This window comes from Achroia grisella, unplaced genomic scaffold (genome assembly GCF_030625045.1).
Source record: "Achroia grisella isolate CSIRO2021 unplaced genomic scaffold, CSIRO_AGI_Agris_v1 utg3539, whole genome shotgun sequence".
In the NCBI taxonomy this organism is placed as follows: Eukaryota; Metazoa; Arthropoda; class Insecta; order Lepidoptera; family Pyralidae; genus Achroia; species Achroia grisella.
The window spans coordinates 546494-562790 of record NW_026712814.1 but is presented as its reverse complement, the minus strand read 5'-3'; the positions used below and the strand labels follow the sequence as shown (position 1 = coordinate 562790).

Genomic DNA, 16297 nt, shown 5'->3' with positions numbered 1-16297 from the left:
TTATAAGTAGGCATGTCCTTCTATTTTGTCTAATAATAGATTCTGATCAGTAATAATAGAGAACACGCATTCCTAGTCTCAATTCTGGCCGTTTGTGTAATAATCTGGGTTATTAAACTCCGGAATGTGTCACTAGTAAGCACTAGTACCTTGAGATCAAAGCAGCTCTTATTTGCCCACTATTTTGACTGTGGTATATGGATTGTAATTTATGACTCACAATCGAAAATATATATGGACACTCTATTCTCGCTCATTTGAATATAAAAATGAATCTATATTATTCTAAATATATACAACATTTATTTAAAAAGATTACGAGCTGAGTTTCTTGTCAGTTCTTCTCATTTCGAAACCATTCCGAACTGACTGTAGATTTGACATATCTTAAGAGTCTGTAATAGACCTACATGAATAATATTTTGAATTAGAATTTATCTAAGTATAAAATACCATCCCGATCATCTGAATGAATGGCAGTCTTCCACTGTGCATTTTCCAGAAACTTTTTGCTAGGCACAACCACATTGTGGAGTCACCTTCCAGTTATACAATTTCCGAACCAATACGATATTGAAACCTTCAAAGAAAAGAGCTTAACAACGGACTTGCAATTTCCTGATATTACTGGTGCTCATGGGTGGCAGGAATCACTTACCACCAGGTAAGCTGCAAGCTCATTTGTCCCCTATGCTATACATATAAGAAAGTATATACTTTCTCGATTACGTAAAAGTAGTATAAGGGCAAGATTATAGGTAGTATAAGGGCATTACTTACGTTACAACAATTTCAACCTTTATGCTCTCCTTTATGTCATAGCTGGTAATAAGTTAATAGTTAAACTTTTGTATTTTAATAAACTTATAATGGGGGTGGTGTGGGTTCGTTACGTAGTAAAGACCCTATGGCTAACAATGTATCATGTATATATGCAGTTAGATGGTAAGTTTGATCTCTACGGGGTCACTCTGGAAACCAAGTAGTTCATGTAATTTCATCACGATGGGCTAACGGACCAGACCTTATTCTCATTCATCTTGTCCTCCACTGGTTCCCACCAGCGTATACTGCTAGCACTGGCAGGCACCATTCCATTATTATCCATAATATAATCTAAGATCCCTACCAGGAGTGTGGATAATGCCGTAGATTCCGTGAGCTTTTAGTAAGTGCCACTCCTGTATAAGAGTAGAACATAATGGTCATCTAACCGGCATGCTAGCGCCATCGTATTCCTTATTCGTCTCATCACAAGAAGAATGAGTAAGAAACTTGTGTGTTGCAATCATTGTAACCTTACATTGTTAAGAAACGTGTCAATAGTACCATTAATTTATGAGGGTCAAATATAAATACACAATAAGATTAAATCAGTCGTGATTAGAGCAGATCAGTCCCTACAAGCAGTACTCGTTCACGAGTATGACGTATGAGCCAGCCATCACTGCGCTCGACAATATTTTAGGGAGCACAAGTACCCGATAATTTAATTCACAGTCAAGTAACGTACTTTGTCGCCTCTCAAATGCACTCGTATTGTCATTCTGTCTCCGGCAGTATGTTCTGGAGGTCAGCAATCGCCGGCTACAAAAGTTTTAACATATCCTGCTATAGCGACGAAAATAATGTACCAGAGTTGGTCTTTATTTATTTATTTATTTATTTGCAGAATACAATGTTACAAGTAGGTCTTACAGTATGAATATTCGTTCAATGTATTCAGCCTGCTAACAGGCGTGCAAAATTTATACACGTTAATACTTTTATAAATTGAATTAATTTTTAAAGTATTTCTAATAATTAAATTAAATTATTTATATATTAAAATATGTCAAAACTAACAATTTTACATGTCAAAAAAATCCTTAATACTATAAAAACAATTTTCTAATAACCAATTATAAAGTCTAGATTTAAAAAGTCTAAAATTATGCATTTTTATGTCCGTTGGTAATTTATTGTAGATTTTAATCATCATGTTGTAACTATTTTTTTCAAAGATTGCACTTCTATATATTGGTTTTAACAATCGTGTTGGGTCTCTTGGTCTAAGTAAGGGATTATTAGATTTAAGTTTAAATATATCAGGGTGTGTTTTCACAAAACAACTACACTGATGAATATATAAACCAGATAGGGTCAGCAATTTATATTTTTTAAATAGGGGCCGACATGAATCTGTCTGTTTCAAATTGGCTATCGCTCTGATGCATTTCTTCTGAGTTATAAAAACTCTGTTGACCAGAGTACAATTGCCCCATACAATTAAACCATACCTAAGTACAGAAGCAACATATCCGTGGTATGCTGTAAGAGCGGTTTTTTCCCCTGCTGTATTCTTAAGACGTCTTAAGACATAAATAAATTTTTCTAATTTTATACAAACACTCTCAATATGTTGTTTCCAATTACAATGTCTATCTAATATTATACCAAAAAATTTTGTATGGTCCGTTTCTTGTATATTTTGATTTTTATAGTCAATATTTAATTTTAGTGGTTTAGCTTGATAGTTACAGAACTGAACGTAGGTTGTTTTAGTCAAATTAACTTTTAAGTCATTCCTATGTAACCAGTCATGGACTATTTTAATGGCTGTATTAATAGTGTCATTGAACATAGAAGTATTTCTATTACATGGTATTATAATTGATAAGTCATCAGCGAATAATATTGATTTATGACTTATAATATGTGGCAAGTCGTTGATATATAGAAGAAATAGGAGGGGGCCTAAAATACTGCCCTGTGGCACCCCTGATTTGTTTTGTCTATAAGCCGATCTATAATTCAACATTTCTCTTTTCTCATTAATTTTATTTATTTCCACACATTGCATTCTTTTTGACAAATAACTATCAAGCCATAAAAGTGCCTGTCCTCTAATACCGTATTTTTCACATTTATTTAGTAAAGTACTATGATTCACCATATCAAAGGCTTTTGTCATATCAAAAAATACGGCCACTATTGGCACCTTATTATCAATATTCTCAACTATATTTTGAATTAATGAAAATGCAGCAAGTGTTGTAGATTTATTTTTTGAAATCCGTTTTGTTCCTTACAAATTATATTGTGCTTTCCTATAAAACTTAAGAGTCTTGACTTAAAGGCCTTTTCAAAAATTTTTGATATTATAGGTACAAGGGTAATAGGTCTATAGTTATTTAAATCTAGCTTATCGTTTTTCTTGTATAAAGGTTTTACTATAGAGTACTTTAGTTTAGTGGGAAATGTACCACTTGTAAAAGACATATTAATTAAATATGTCAGTACTGTAGTCAGAATTGTTGCACATGACTTTAATACGTAAGTTGATATATTGTCGAATCCTACTGATTTCGTATTATTTAGACTCATCAATATTCTATATATTTCAATTTCAGTACACGGATAAAGAAAAAGGCTACTGCTTACGGTATTACAGATTTTCGGTGGAGTTTTTTTTATAGGTGATTTATTGGAAAGACTTATAAAGTAGTTATTAAAAGAATTCGCAATGACTTTCGGATTATTTTCAATTGTTCCGTTATGTAATATAGTGTCTATACCTCTATATATTTTAACGCTATCTGTTTTATCTTTAATTACATCCCATGCCGCTTTACATTTGTTTTTGGCTTTATCTATGGATTTGAAATTCGATATCCTTTGAGATGCAGATATACATGATTTTAAAATTTTATCATACTTTTTTAACCGGTATTTTGTAGAGTTTGTTTTATTTTTATAGAATTCTGATCTTAATTTTCGTTTTGTAATCGTAGATTTTTTAATTCCAGGTGTAATCCATTTAGGTTTAGACGTATTTGTTTTAACTTTGAGTCTAATTTCAGGAAAGCAAAGATCATAATACATGCTCAATAAATCATGAAATATGTTAAATGCAGAATTCAGATCCTTTTCATCATATACTTCACGCCATGAAATGCTAGATATACATTGTTTGAATTTTTTAATATTATTATTATTGTAGTCCCTTTTCATAGTATACCAGTAATCGATGAATCTTTTCTTTTTAGGTATTTTATATTCCAGAATTTGGCATGTATTGTGATCAGATAAATGTACCTGATGAGTGGAGCCTTTACTATCAGGAATGTTACTCATAATAAGGTCAATGCAGGTCTTAAGCCTCGTCGGTTCTTTAATATGTAATGTAAGATTGTAATTTGATAGAAGATTTTTCAATTGTTTAGATTTATTGCTATCAATTAATATATTTATATTACGGTCACCTGTTATAATAAATTTTGTTTTATTCATTTTTGATGTCAATTTGTATAATAAAATGTCAAGTTTGCTAAAAAATGAATCGAAATTATAATAATCTGGTATTCTATATAAACATATTATTACACTATTAAAATCTGGTACTTCTATTCCACAGCATTCAAATGTCTTTTCTATTGACATGTCAGTACATATTTTTAATATTTTAAATTGAATTTGCTTTTTTATTAATATGCAAACCCCTCCCCTTTTTTGATTTCTACAAAATGAAGATGCGACATTGTATTCTTTTAGGATTATGTTTGCCTCACTTCCCTTTTTAACAAAAGTTTCTGAAAGACATAAGATGTCAATAAAAGTATTTTTATCTTTGAATTCACTTAAACACAATTCTACGCTATTCAGTTTACCTAGAAGTCCCTGTATATTTTGATGTAGCAAGATGATATTATTTTGATTTATAGTTTTGGTCTCGAAATGAATTATTCAATCGTTTTTTTGTTGTCTCTGAATTTTTACTTGTGTTAATTTGGTCATTTCTGATTTTTTTAAAATAGAAGGGTATTGTTCCTTTTTTAGGCAAAGTTGGTGTGGAACTAGGGATTGAGTATTTTATATACCATTTATGGCGTAAGAGTCCAACAGTACTGTTATTAATATTTTTTTTAACATATTGTTTTTTAAACATTGGTAAATATTGGTTTTCATAGTCAAGTGTATCTATATAGTAGTTTAATCTTTGACACAGTGTTTTTAAATAAGTATGATGATTAAAATTATTATCATTATTATAAATATATTTACAATTTATGAAATTATGACTTATATATTTAAGCCAACTATTCAATTTCGATTCATTTAAGTAGTTATTTTTATTTACTCCCAATATAATTACATTACTCTTGTTTAAGTATTTCAAAACTGAAGATATTTCGACTTGCAACTTTACGATATTATTATCATTTTCGCCAACGCCAATCACAACGTAATCATTTTTTGATGGATGCAGTTTATAGCAAGATTGTAATATGTCTCTGGTGAGCGCGTTGAGTTTGGTAACACTTGAAACTGTGTACTTATTATATTGTGTATTTTCTCTGGATGAAATTAGTTGCGAAGCCAATCCAACACATTGCTGGTCACCAACTATAAAAATACGTTTCTCTGACTTTTTGTTGTTCTGAATATTGTCAATTGATTGCTTTGTCACTGATTGTGTCTTGCTTGATAAATTTACTTGTTTGTCATCATGTTGCATCAGGTTGAAATTATCATGTATATAGGAGAGGTTTCCATAGTGAAACATCTTAGAAGTTGGAGTTTCACAATCGAAATTAAGTTTTGTTTTTTTTATGTTCTCCTTTCTAAAGATTTTGTGCTTTAGCTTCTTACTGCGTGTTGAGCCTGTCAGTATAGCATTCATATTACTAATTAGTGATTGCTTTTGGTCAAGTTCCTTTTTAAGCGTTGATATTTCCAATAATAATTCGTCAATTTGGATGTTAGCACTCTCTAACTGAATTTTTAAAGTATCTCGTTCCTGTATAAAATCCTCCATATCATAATTTAATCCTGTTGATAGATCTGGAAGGCTTGATGCTTTGTGAAATTCATTTCCACTACTAGTCGATGAGTAGGAACTGTTGTGTGTAAAATTCTGCATCGGCTTGCGTTTGGTAATATTCTCAAAACTCATTTTTATTATTTATTATTAACTACAGTTAATAATAAATAAGTATTATGCACAGAGTAAAAGAAAAATAATATTCTGTTAAAAAAAAAAAAAAATCTTAACTTTAGGTTGTAGCGAACCCAGGATCAAAGTGTCGTTCCAAATTAAATATTACAATGAGTTGTCCACTACGCCATCCAGTACCTCAGACGTGGTATTGAAAATTAGCTTCGTTAGGTGTTATTGTTACGTTTGTAGTGCAGTTAAATGTTTGTGCGATGACTCACTGAAGATAGGTCTGGTTTATTACCATATATGGTGACGAATTTGCTCGATGTTAAGTGCGTGATTCGTGATGACTCACAGTTGTAGTTTGAATTTCTTCGTTGTTATTGCACTTTCATTAATATTGTCGATAAACTATTAAATTTATTTAAAAACAGAATTTGACACTAGTTTGTACTCGTTTAGATCTTTATTTTGATGTAACTTTTAAATCGGAGACAAAACTTTTAACTTCACTTCAGAATAAAATAGTAAGGAGTGTCTTAGTAACGTGTTTACGCGGCAGCGCTTCAGAACGCACTAACTTACAAAGTTAATCTAAAAACAATACTTGGTTAAAGTATTCAAGGACTGTTTCTTTTCTTTTCTTTTTAGTTTAAGCAGTTCCTTTAATTTTTCACAGGCCAGAGACATTTTACCTTGATTACCTGTGTATACTCTAGCTCTGTAACTTTGTATTTATTGCAAAGGTCTCCAGTGACACTCCCATATAAGGGTAGGGACTTTCTTTTTCAAAGTGAGATGCGCAGATATAATACTCTGGTTAGTCGTTGCGTTAATATTTGTAGGAAAATATGTATCCAGCGTATGACTTATTACATGTTCCGAAATACATCGTAACCACAGCGCATTTCCAACCATGCCACTGCCACCTAAATTTTATATTAAAAGCACGAGAAACCGTCTTAGTCACGTATGTTGGCTGGCCGGGAACGCAGACTCTGCGATAAAAATTCCTCTAGCTGTAATCCAAACTTATAAGCCCGTTAATAATTATATAACAAGCTAATAGTCAGTTTATTCGCGTCTTTTTGTTGTAACATTCACGCCAATATCAATTGACGCGCGCAACACGCAACTTGACATTTCGCGCGTTTTCGCGATCCGCCATCTTGCTCTTTGGCGGCATTTTTCGAGTTTTCCCGGAAGTAAGTGCAAAGGAAATTATTTTATATTTTTGTGCTTAATTTTTTTAGTGGTGTATGTGAGTGCATTTTATTATATCGAAGGTAAGGTAATATATAATATTTAATTTTCAACTATTTATCATGTTCAAGAAAAATAAAAATAAAACCATATAATGTACATATCTATGATAAATAAATAAATTAATAAAATAGTCTATTTTAAATGTCTTTATCAAATTCGTAAATGTATTGTTAAAAATATAAAGAAATTTAACTCGACTAAGCAAAAATATTGAACCCATTATAGTTAAGTAGTAATAATAATATTAAAAATAATATAGAGTAGGTTCCGAAAATGTCAACTTGTGATATTATCGCCGGTCTAAATCTATCTATTTTCGGAATTGCCTCAATAACGTTATTTTCAAATTAACTCCCTTGATTTCGTGTCGTTGGACTACTATTTATATCCTAATATTTTTATAATATGTAGCTAAAATGTGTGTGTTGAAGTGTTAAGAACCAGGATCAATTTAAATATATATAGTTTTGTCTATGGTATCAAAGATATATAAATATAAGGACTCTATTAGTATAGGCAGCGTGTAATAATATGTATAAATAGATATCTATCTATATATTTATATATGTTCAATGTTCAGTATGTTAAATTCACTACAACACTAAATATCCAGGAAGAATCTGAAAAAATATAATTGAATAAAAATAGACAATCCACTTTACATCAATCAGTAGGATTAATTTCGCAAATCCAGCCGATGAAAGAGAGATGAAACTCTATGGATTTATAAATCACAATGAATTCTGTTTTGATGAGTGAAACTATGAGTATAGTGATTCTTTTAACTGCCAGATTTCTTACAAAGAGAAACAATTTGTAACGAGATAGACTGTACTATATAGTTTTGGATGGTATCTCAGTCTCCAATTTCAGCCACAAAACAGCTTACTTTATATATATAATATTATAAGTCATTTTTCGGACTACTCTAATGCTGATGGCCGCAGCTGGCCTTTACAGCTTCACCGGACGATAGGGGGCAAGTGCAGATGGCACTACAAACCCGCGGAAGGACTTATGGAGCGGCTGAAGGCCAACTCCGGCCTGACGGATACGACTTTAGTCTGAGGGTAGCGCTCGGGCTTCGAACCACGGCTCAGGCCGTCGTAATTACGATCCCCGCTTGAATTTCACGGGGGATCGATCGGAGGGGGCTTTATAAGCTGTATTTCCGTTGAATAATAAGTAAAATTATGGGCTATGGAGGCAAGACATCTCAGTCATCTGGAATGTTAACGCATGAATACTACGAGTGTCATCTGTTATTTGACGACCTGCTTCTTCCTTATCCCATTTACTTGGGGTCGACGTAATTGTTTTTCTCTTCCATTCATCCCTGTTAGCAGTTACCAGTGCTGTTCATGTATATAGCGGACGGTTATCATCTACCATCAGTTGTATAGTGCGGTCTTTTGCTATTTCAGTTACAGTAAAAGAAACAGTTTGTATTATTATCAAGTATAAAAATGTGCTAGCAAAAACTCGCAACTGTCTGCGTTATTCATTGAACCTATTGGTAGTAGAGTTATGTTATATAGTCTGTAGGCGGTCTCGGGGTAAATGGGTTCTCCAGCCTTAAAATATTTTTTCAATTTAAACTTTTAATAATTAGTAGGTCCTGAAAACAGGAAGTAGTGGATTAGTAGTAGTTAAAATCGTCCAGGAACCAAAGTGGTCTCGGACAGTGCGGTTTCCGAAGAGCTTCCTTCCGCGTACCCTTATATTATGGATCGTCCAGGAACCAAAGTGGTCCTTCCGCATACATCTAGATTATGGAATGAACTATCTGCCGAGGTATTCCCAAGAGACTATAGGGAAATATGGGGTTTTTCAAAAAGATTTCTTAAGGGTCAGCAACGCGTACGTGACACAACTGCTGCTCCTGGCTATATAGCCAGGAGCAATACATATTTTAAGTCTCCTCATTACGACCTGCGTATGTTTTTTATATGAATTCTTATGCTACTTATTATAATATTAATTTTGAATAATGCTAAGTAATATAGAAGTGATATATTTTATAATTGTATTTATTCTGATACCCTGAAACCTAAATATTTATATATAGCATAACTTAAATAACACTGAATACTGTATTTAAAAAATGGCATTTTAAGGTTTCTTGAGGGTCGGTAACACTTAGTACATAAGACGTAGGGAGCGACTTCACCTATATACAGCCACAGATAACATAATATTACATAATACAGCTAACATCTCTGCTGCTCGTTCATGCGAGCAGCTAAGGAGTGGAACTCTTCCAACGTATGTGCTTCCTGCCTCTTACAACATTGCGTCTTTCAAGTCAAGAGTAAAGGCACTATTTGAGCTTGCGTGTAAAAGCTTAAACCGCATCATCACTTAACATCAGGTGAGATTACGGTCAAAAGCGTTCAAATCATCATTATCATTACATAGTATATAACAAAGTCGCTGGCGGTTTTTTATAATAAATAGATAGAGTGGTTCAAGAGGATGGTTTATATATATAATACATGTACACCCGTGCGAAGTCGGGGCGAGTAGCTAGTTTAGTAATAAAAAAAGTTACACCACTAGTGTTCCAGCTGATCATTGATCCAGATGATCATGACTGTTTAATTTAGATGGAACGTATGCTTTATTGTAACTATTATGGTATAACTTTTACAAACAGTTTTCTTCTATTTGCAGGGCCTTATCTATATAAAAAACAAATAGCGAATTGTCCATCATTATCATCACTACATAAAACAAAGTCGCTGTCGCTGTCTGTCTGTCCCTATGTATGCTTAAATCTTTAAAACTACCCAAGGGATTTTGAAGCGGTGTTTTTTAATAGATAGAGTGATTCAAGAGGAAGGTTTATATGTATAATATATGTACACCCTATGGGTGGGTAGCTAGTTACATACTATAATATAAAGTCTTTATCGCTGTCTGTCCGTTTCTATTATGCTTAAAATTTTAAAACTAACCAACGGATTTAGTAGCGGTTTTTTTTAAATAGATAGGGTGGTTCTAGAGGAACGTTTATATATACAATACATGTACACCCGGGCAAAGCCGGGGCGAGTAGCTAGTAATGTCTAAATCAAGGCATGAGTGTAAAAAGCTAGTTTTTACATAGCTTATAAATAAGTCTTATAATGAAACTGAACAACTCATTATGCCCATATGTTAATATTTATTTGTCTTTGTGTTCATAATGAAACATTATATATATCTAAGTTTAGTGGAACATTAATTAGTACCGGTCAACGATTTATACTACATTCTATGTCACGATAGTGTTGTAAGGAACGAGCATTGCTTATCCAAAAGAAAAGATTTTTTCCTGGAGCATGCTTCACCTTATATCATAAGGATAAATGTTACACTGTATTGTACAATAAATAAATAAAATAAGAAAAATTAACAAAATATAGAAAACATAAAATGTCCTGAAAAATCTGTCAGGGTTGTCACAGTGCGTACGTCACATCAGTCTGCGCGACAGTTTAGTTATTAACAGCGAAATTTTCACGAAAAGCTCGACAAACGAGCACTAAAGTCTATCCTTGTACTATTTCCAGCTAGCTAATTAATTAAGGAACCAGACAGCAACAAACACGCGAATAACTCTCGAATATACTATGTATATACGATGTTGCGATGACCTCACGTTGTATAGACCGAGGTAGACTTTGAAGAAAGTTATCTGCAAGCAAAGGAAAATAAAATAAAAAAGAAAATTAATGCGTGAGACAGGGTATCCTGTAGTCTCTGTAGTAGACGTTTGTGGTGGTGGCTTTGATAATTTAATAATAATAATAGTCATGAACCAGTGTTTAATTTAAAGAAAAAAAAAGAGAAAAATTCACACAGAGCCATCGAGTCCTGCTAAGCAGAGCTTGTGTTATGGGTATTAGACAACTGATATAAATACTTAAATATATATTTTTGTAAATGCTAATCTTATCATAATAATATTATAAACGCGAAAGTTTGTGAGTATGTTTGTGACTCTTTCACTCAAAAACTACTGAACAGGATGTTGATGAAACTTTACAGTAATATACCTTATAAATCAGAATAACATATAGGCTATAAATTTCGTGCGGGTGAACTAGTAAATAATAAAGAAATAACTAACCCTGGATTACTAACAACAATTTAATTATAATTATAATAACAATTTATTAATTAACAATTATATTAATAATAACAATTAATACAGCGCCACCTGGTCCCACAGTAAGATTGTGTTATAGGTACTAGACAACTGATACGGTATTCTATGTAGATAAATAATATACATAGAAAACACCCAGACCGATACAAACAAACATGCTATTCATGAATACAAATGTTTGTACCGTGCGATGAATAACCCGCGACCATCAGAAGCATAACGTTGTGCTAAACCGCTAGAGGCCGAGGTCGTCAAAAATTGTGAAATAGTATTTCAGGAATGAGGGTTTCCACGGACATGACTATGTGAACTTACATGATAGCAGTTACCTACATATAGTACATGTGATATTTCTTATCTGTGGTTCTAGAAACTCTGTCCAATGCACTTTATTTTTTTGTGAAGCCAATTTGCAACGATTCACCTCTTTGAATATGTATATTATTTTTGACAGATATAAATAAAATGTGAGTGGTGTTTTTTTTTTTTTGTTTAACTTTACAATTGTTGAGAGAATTAATTATTTTGTATTCATATAGGCTATTTCCATCTGTACATTTGTATAGATGGAAATAAAATTGAAGAGTCTGTCAGGTTTTTACTATATCCATATACGGTACTAAAATCACAGAATTAATTTAAAATCAACTGTCTGTCTGTCTGTCTAGTTCTTCTTGCTAATCTCTGAAACGGCTGTACCAATTTTGACAGTAATTTCACTAACAGATAACTAATGTTATAAGATGTAACTTGGGATACTTTTATTTTAGAATATTTATTTATTTTAATTCAACACGGACGAAGTCGCGTTTAAAACAATATGTTTTCTACTCAACTAAGTCTTTCGTGAAAAGTATTACATATAGCACGGTTAGAACATCGTAAAATGTAATGAAACGCATTTATAAATATTAGTCTATATCCCGTTTATTTATTCAACTAGTCTAAATCTCACATTAATAACGATTAGCAAAGAGAATGGTGAGTAAAGTAAAATATATTGTAGAATTACAAACAGTTGTTGCATATACATGCAGCCGTTATTCTTGTAGCAACTACATTCTGTATATTTAAGAGGAATTTAACGAGTGCAATAAATATAAACCACATTCATATGTTACATTGATAAATAAACACAATATCACACTACTCGCTGATTACATTAATATATAAAATCTAATTAACAACTTTCATTTGACTGATTTTAAAAAGTAGTATTTGTTTTAGACTATATTAGCTATGCCCGCGGTTTCACGTTATTCTTGTAGCAACTACATTCTGTATATTTACGAGGAATTTAATGAGTGCAATAAATATAAACCACTTTAGTATGTTACACTAACAAATAACACAATATCGCTCTGTGTTCGCTGATTACATGAATCTATATAAACCAATTAACGATTTTATTTTGACTGGTTCTAAAATGCAGTTTAGATTAGACTACATTTTTGAATACTTTAGTCAAGATGCTTTTCGCGATACTCAACCAATTTTGATGTTTTTTTTGCAATCGCTGTAGATTAATCTCGTAAAGGTCCAATTGTAGAGTTGTTTCAATTTTGGTTATGAATCGAATAGGATAGAAAATTCTTTCAATAAATTTAAATTTAAATTCTTTTGAATATTCGTACTTATTTTTTTTCTAATCTACCACTCATTCGGAAACCTATCTCATCATAAGAAGAACGAGAAAGAAACTTGCGTGTTACCCTTTTAAATAATTGTGGAAACTTTACATTTTTAAGTTAGAAATATTCTAAGAATATTCTAGAATACAAACTACCAAACAATAAGATTGATAACGGAATCGTTCTACGCTAATGATTTAGTCGCACCAGTGGAGGATGATAAGATGGCCATGAGATCAGATCAGTTAGCCCATCACGGCAAATTCGTCTCGACAACCAGGAATTTACCATGAACATCCGTGGTCTCTGGGAAAACAGGTTTGGTATACCAAACCTGTTTTCCCGGTGGGGAAAAGGGGATTGTTAGTAATGTGGACTGATGATCTCATTGCTACAATGTACCATGACCTCCACGCGGTTCCCCCTGGAAAACATCGTGATAAATTCCTGGTGAATTTGTCACGATGGGCTAACTGACCTGACCTCATGCTCATCTTATCACCCTCCACTGGTGCCCCGTCAGCGTATCATTCATAAAAAAAAACCTGTTTTCCCAAAAGGTACAGCTTACCACAATATATTAGTGAAACCTAAATTACTTAAGATCCTTCTATGAGATTACACGCACTTCAACGCACAGACAAACAGTCAATAATGGGGGGGGGGGGGGGATTGTTAGTGAAGGTGTCTAGTGTTCTCATTACTAGCAATGTACCATTTTGGGTTGAACTTCAAGCGGTTCCCTCTGGAAAACATCGTGGTTAATACCTGGTTATTCAATCACGATGGTCAAACTGACCTCATTGCCCTCATTGCCATCTTATCATCTTCCACAGGTGCCCCGCCAGCGTAAACCGTTAACGCAGGCGGGTGCACTATCATTCATGAACAAAAAAACAGTAACAAATTGTATATGTTATGTTACCAAAGTCATCATAGATTTACTCATATATCATTCATATGCAGACACGATCACCTACTTTACTACTTTATTATAAGTATGTGTAAATACAAACAAAGTCGCGGTCAATAGCTATTATAATTTAAAGTTTCTAGAGTCTAATAAATCACGATTACAATCTTGTATGGGCGGTTGCGAATGTGATTTATTATAAATTCTCCTCTGCACTTCATAACTCTTGGCAAGAAGGTCACGTCTATTATTTGGTTTCAACTACTTATGATAATATATATTTCGTAGCCCTATTTTTATCTGTGGTGACAGAACAATTTGGTCTTACCGTCGTGATCTAGTGATTTACTATCTTTAATTATATCGAAAGATTTAGAAACTTTTTGGCACTTTTTACCAATCACACTGTTTGGATGTGCCTTCCTGTCGTATTTCTGAATCGATACGAGATTGAAAAGTCTTGAAGTTGCGTATGAGGTCAGGTCAACTAGCCCGTTGTGGCAAATTCATAAGAAATTTAACATGATGGTTTTCAGGATGAAGAGAATTAGTTTTCGTCTGTAGTTCAACCTGACATGGTACATTGGATTATTAATCCAATGGGATTATTAATCCACATTAATAACAGCCCATTCTCACTGTGTGGCCGATTGTTCGCAATGAACCAAGTCAGACCTCCATGAAGTCATCTGGAAATAAATATGGTTACGTCCTGGTGAATTTGTTGCGATGGGTTTGATAGATGTTGCCTCGCCAGCGTATACTGCTATCACTGTCCACTGGTGGGGTTAGAGTGGAGTATAATAACATGAGTGCTGATGCCCAGTACCCCTCCGTCCAGGTGGTTTTCTTACGGATGATAATGGAATGGTCCTCCTGTCCTAACGGTTTACGCTAGCGGGCCACCAGTGGAGGATGACAGAGCACGTTAGTCCATCGTGGTAAATTTATCATGATGGTTTCCAGGGGGTACCACGTCCACATTTCTAACAATCATTTTTCCCCCGTCTATCAGGGGTTCCATATCTACTACTGTTGCCCCGCCAGTGTGATGGACACTGGCGGGGCATCCATGAGGAATTCGCCACTTAAAAAATGATACCATCCAATAAAAAAAATCCCTGACTATTCCCTTAATGTTATCAGTCGTGAAGGAATAATAATATTGACGTTTATTTTTAATATATAATTATCAGTTCGGTCCAGAATGGGTCCAGAACAAAGTCACATGACGCGTGCAGACAGATTGTGCGCTATAAAACGCGTTATAAATAAACACGAGTCGGCTACAACATTAATTAAGATACTACGGAAATTCTTACGGTCCAGCGGCCCGTTATTTTCGTCTATCCACTAGTCCGTTATTCTCCAATTTGGAAATGTGCATTTAAAAATTACAGAACTACTATCAAATTACTGTAGCAATTTTCAAGAGCGGCGTGACCTAGCGGTTTGTTCCCCGAAATAGAAATTTAAAGATTGTTTGATACAATCTGACCGGATAAAATAATCGTTTGACAATTTATACTTTCTAGTGGTTGCCCAATGGTCAAAGCTCGACTATAATTAATTTAAATTATAAATTTGAACAATTATTAAGTTTTTATTTATTGATTTAAAGTATTTTAAATTTAAGTAACTTAAATTATTTAAAGCATTCTGAACTCATTTTCTATGAAAAGTATAAGTGTACGAAATTTATATTCCTCCGTTTGCACATTTTTTGTAAAAAGGGGTACTAAGTTTTTGCTTCACGAATTAATGTAATTATAATTGAACCTAGCTATACATTTTCAAGTAAGATACACACGCCACCTATTGTATCTATATTAATTGTTAATTATGCCAGTACAGGTGTTATACAATATAAATAAATTTTATATAAATAATTAAGTACAAACTGGTGAACATACGTACACTTTCGTGAAAGTATACGTATGATAAGTTTACCGAAAGTGCAGGCAAGAAATTTCAAATTTTAGGAAAAAAAATTATTGCAAACTGATAAGAGGTGTGTCAGACCATAAAAGACGATCAAGCAAACAAATATTATATCGATTTTTATATATACAGGCAAATGCTCCGTTAAGTAAATAACTTTAATGCAAAATTATTAAATTAAAATGAAATTTATTCAATGGATAATATAGTAATAATAATATTTATTGGTTTCTAAAACAACATGACACAACGAACTTTGCAAACTTAGATCTTAATTATATGTTGGTATTTTACTATATATATATATATATATTAATGTGTAAATGTATGTATATTTATAGACATATAATATGACATATTTAATTATTACGTGCGCCACCTACCTTTTTTACTTTCTTTATCCACCCAAAGGTAGTCTGGAAGAGATTGCTTAGCGATAAGACCGCCTTTTGTATCAGTTAATGCATTTTTTT

At 32.9% G+C, this 16297-nt stretch overlaps 1 protein-coding gene across 1 annotated transcript in view; it reads left to right on the top strand.

Annotated features, from left to right (window-relative positions):
- Positions 1-6905: 6905 nt before the first annotated feature.
- The window catches only part of LOC131843875 (filamin-A), a 99304-nt gene continuing 89912 nt past the window's right edge, over positions 6906-16297 (top strand). The window contains exon 1 of the mRNA XM_059192642.1: positions 6906-7125. The gene's annotated coding sequence lies outside the window, so the exon portion shown is untranslated. The remainder of the gene's footprint in view (positions 7126-16297) is intronic.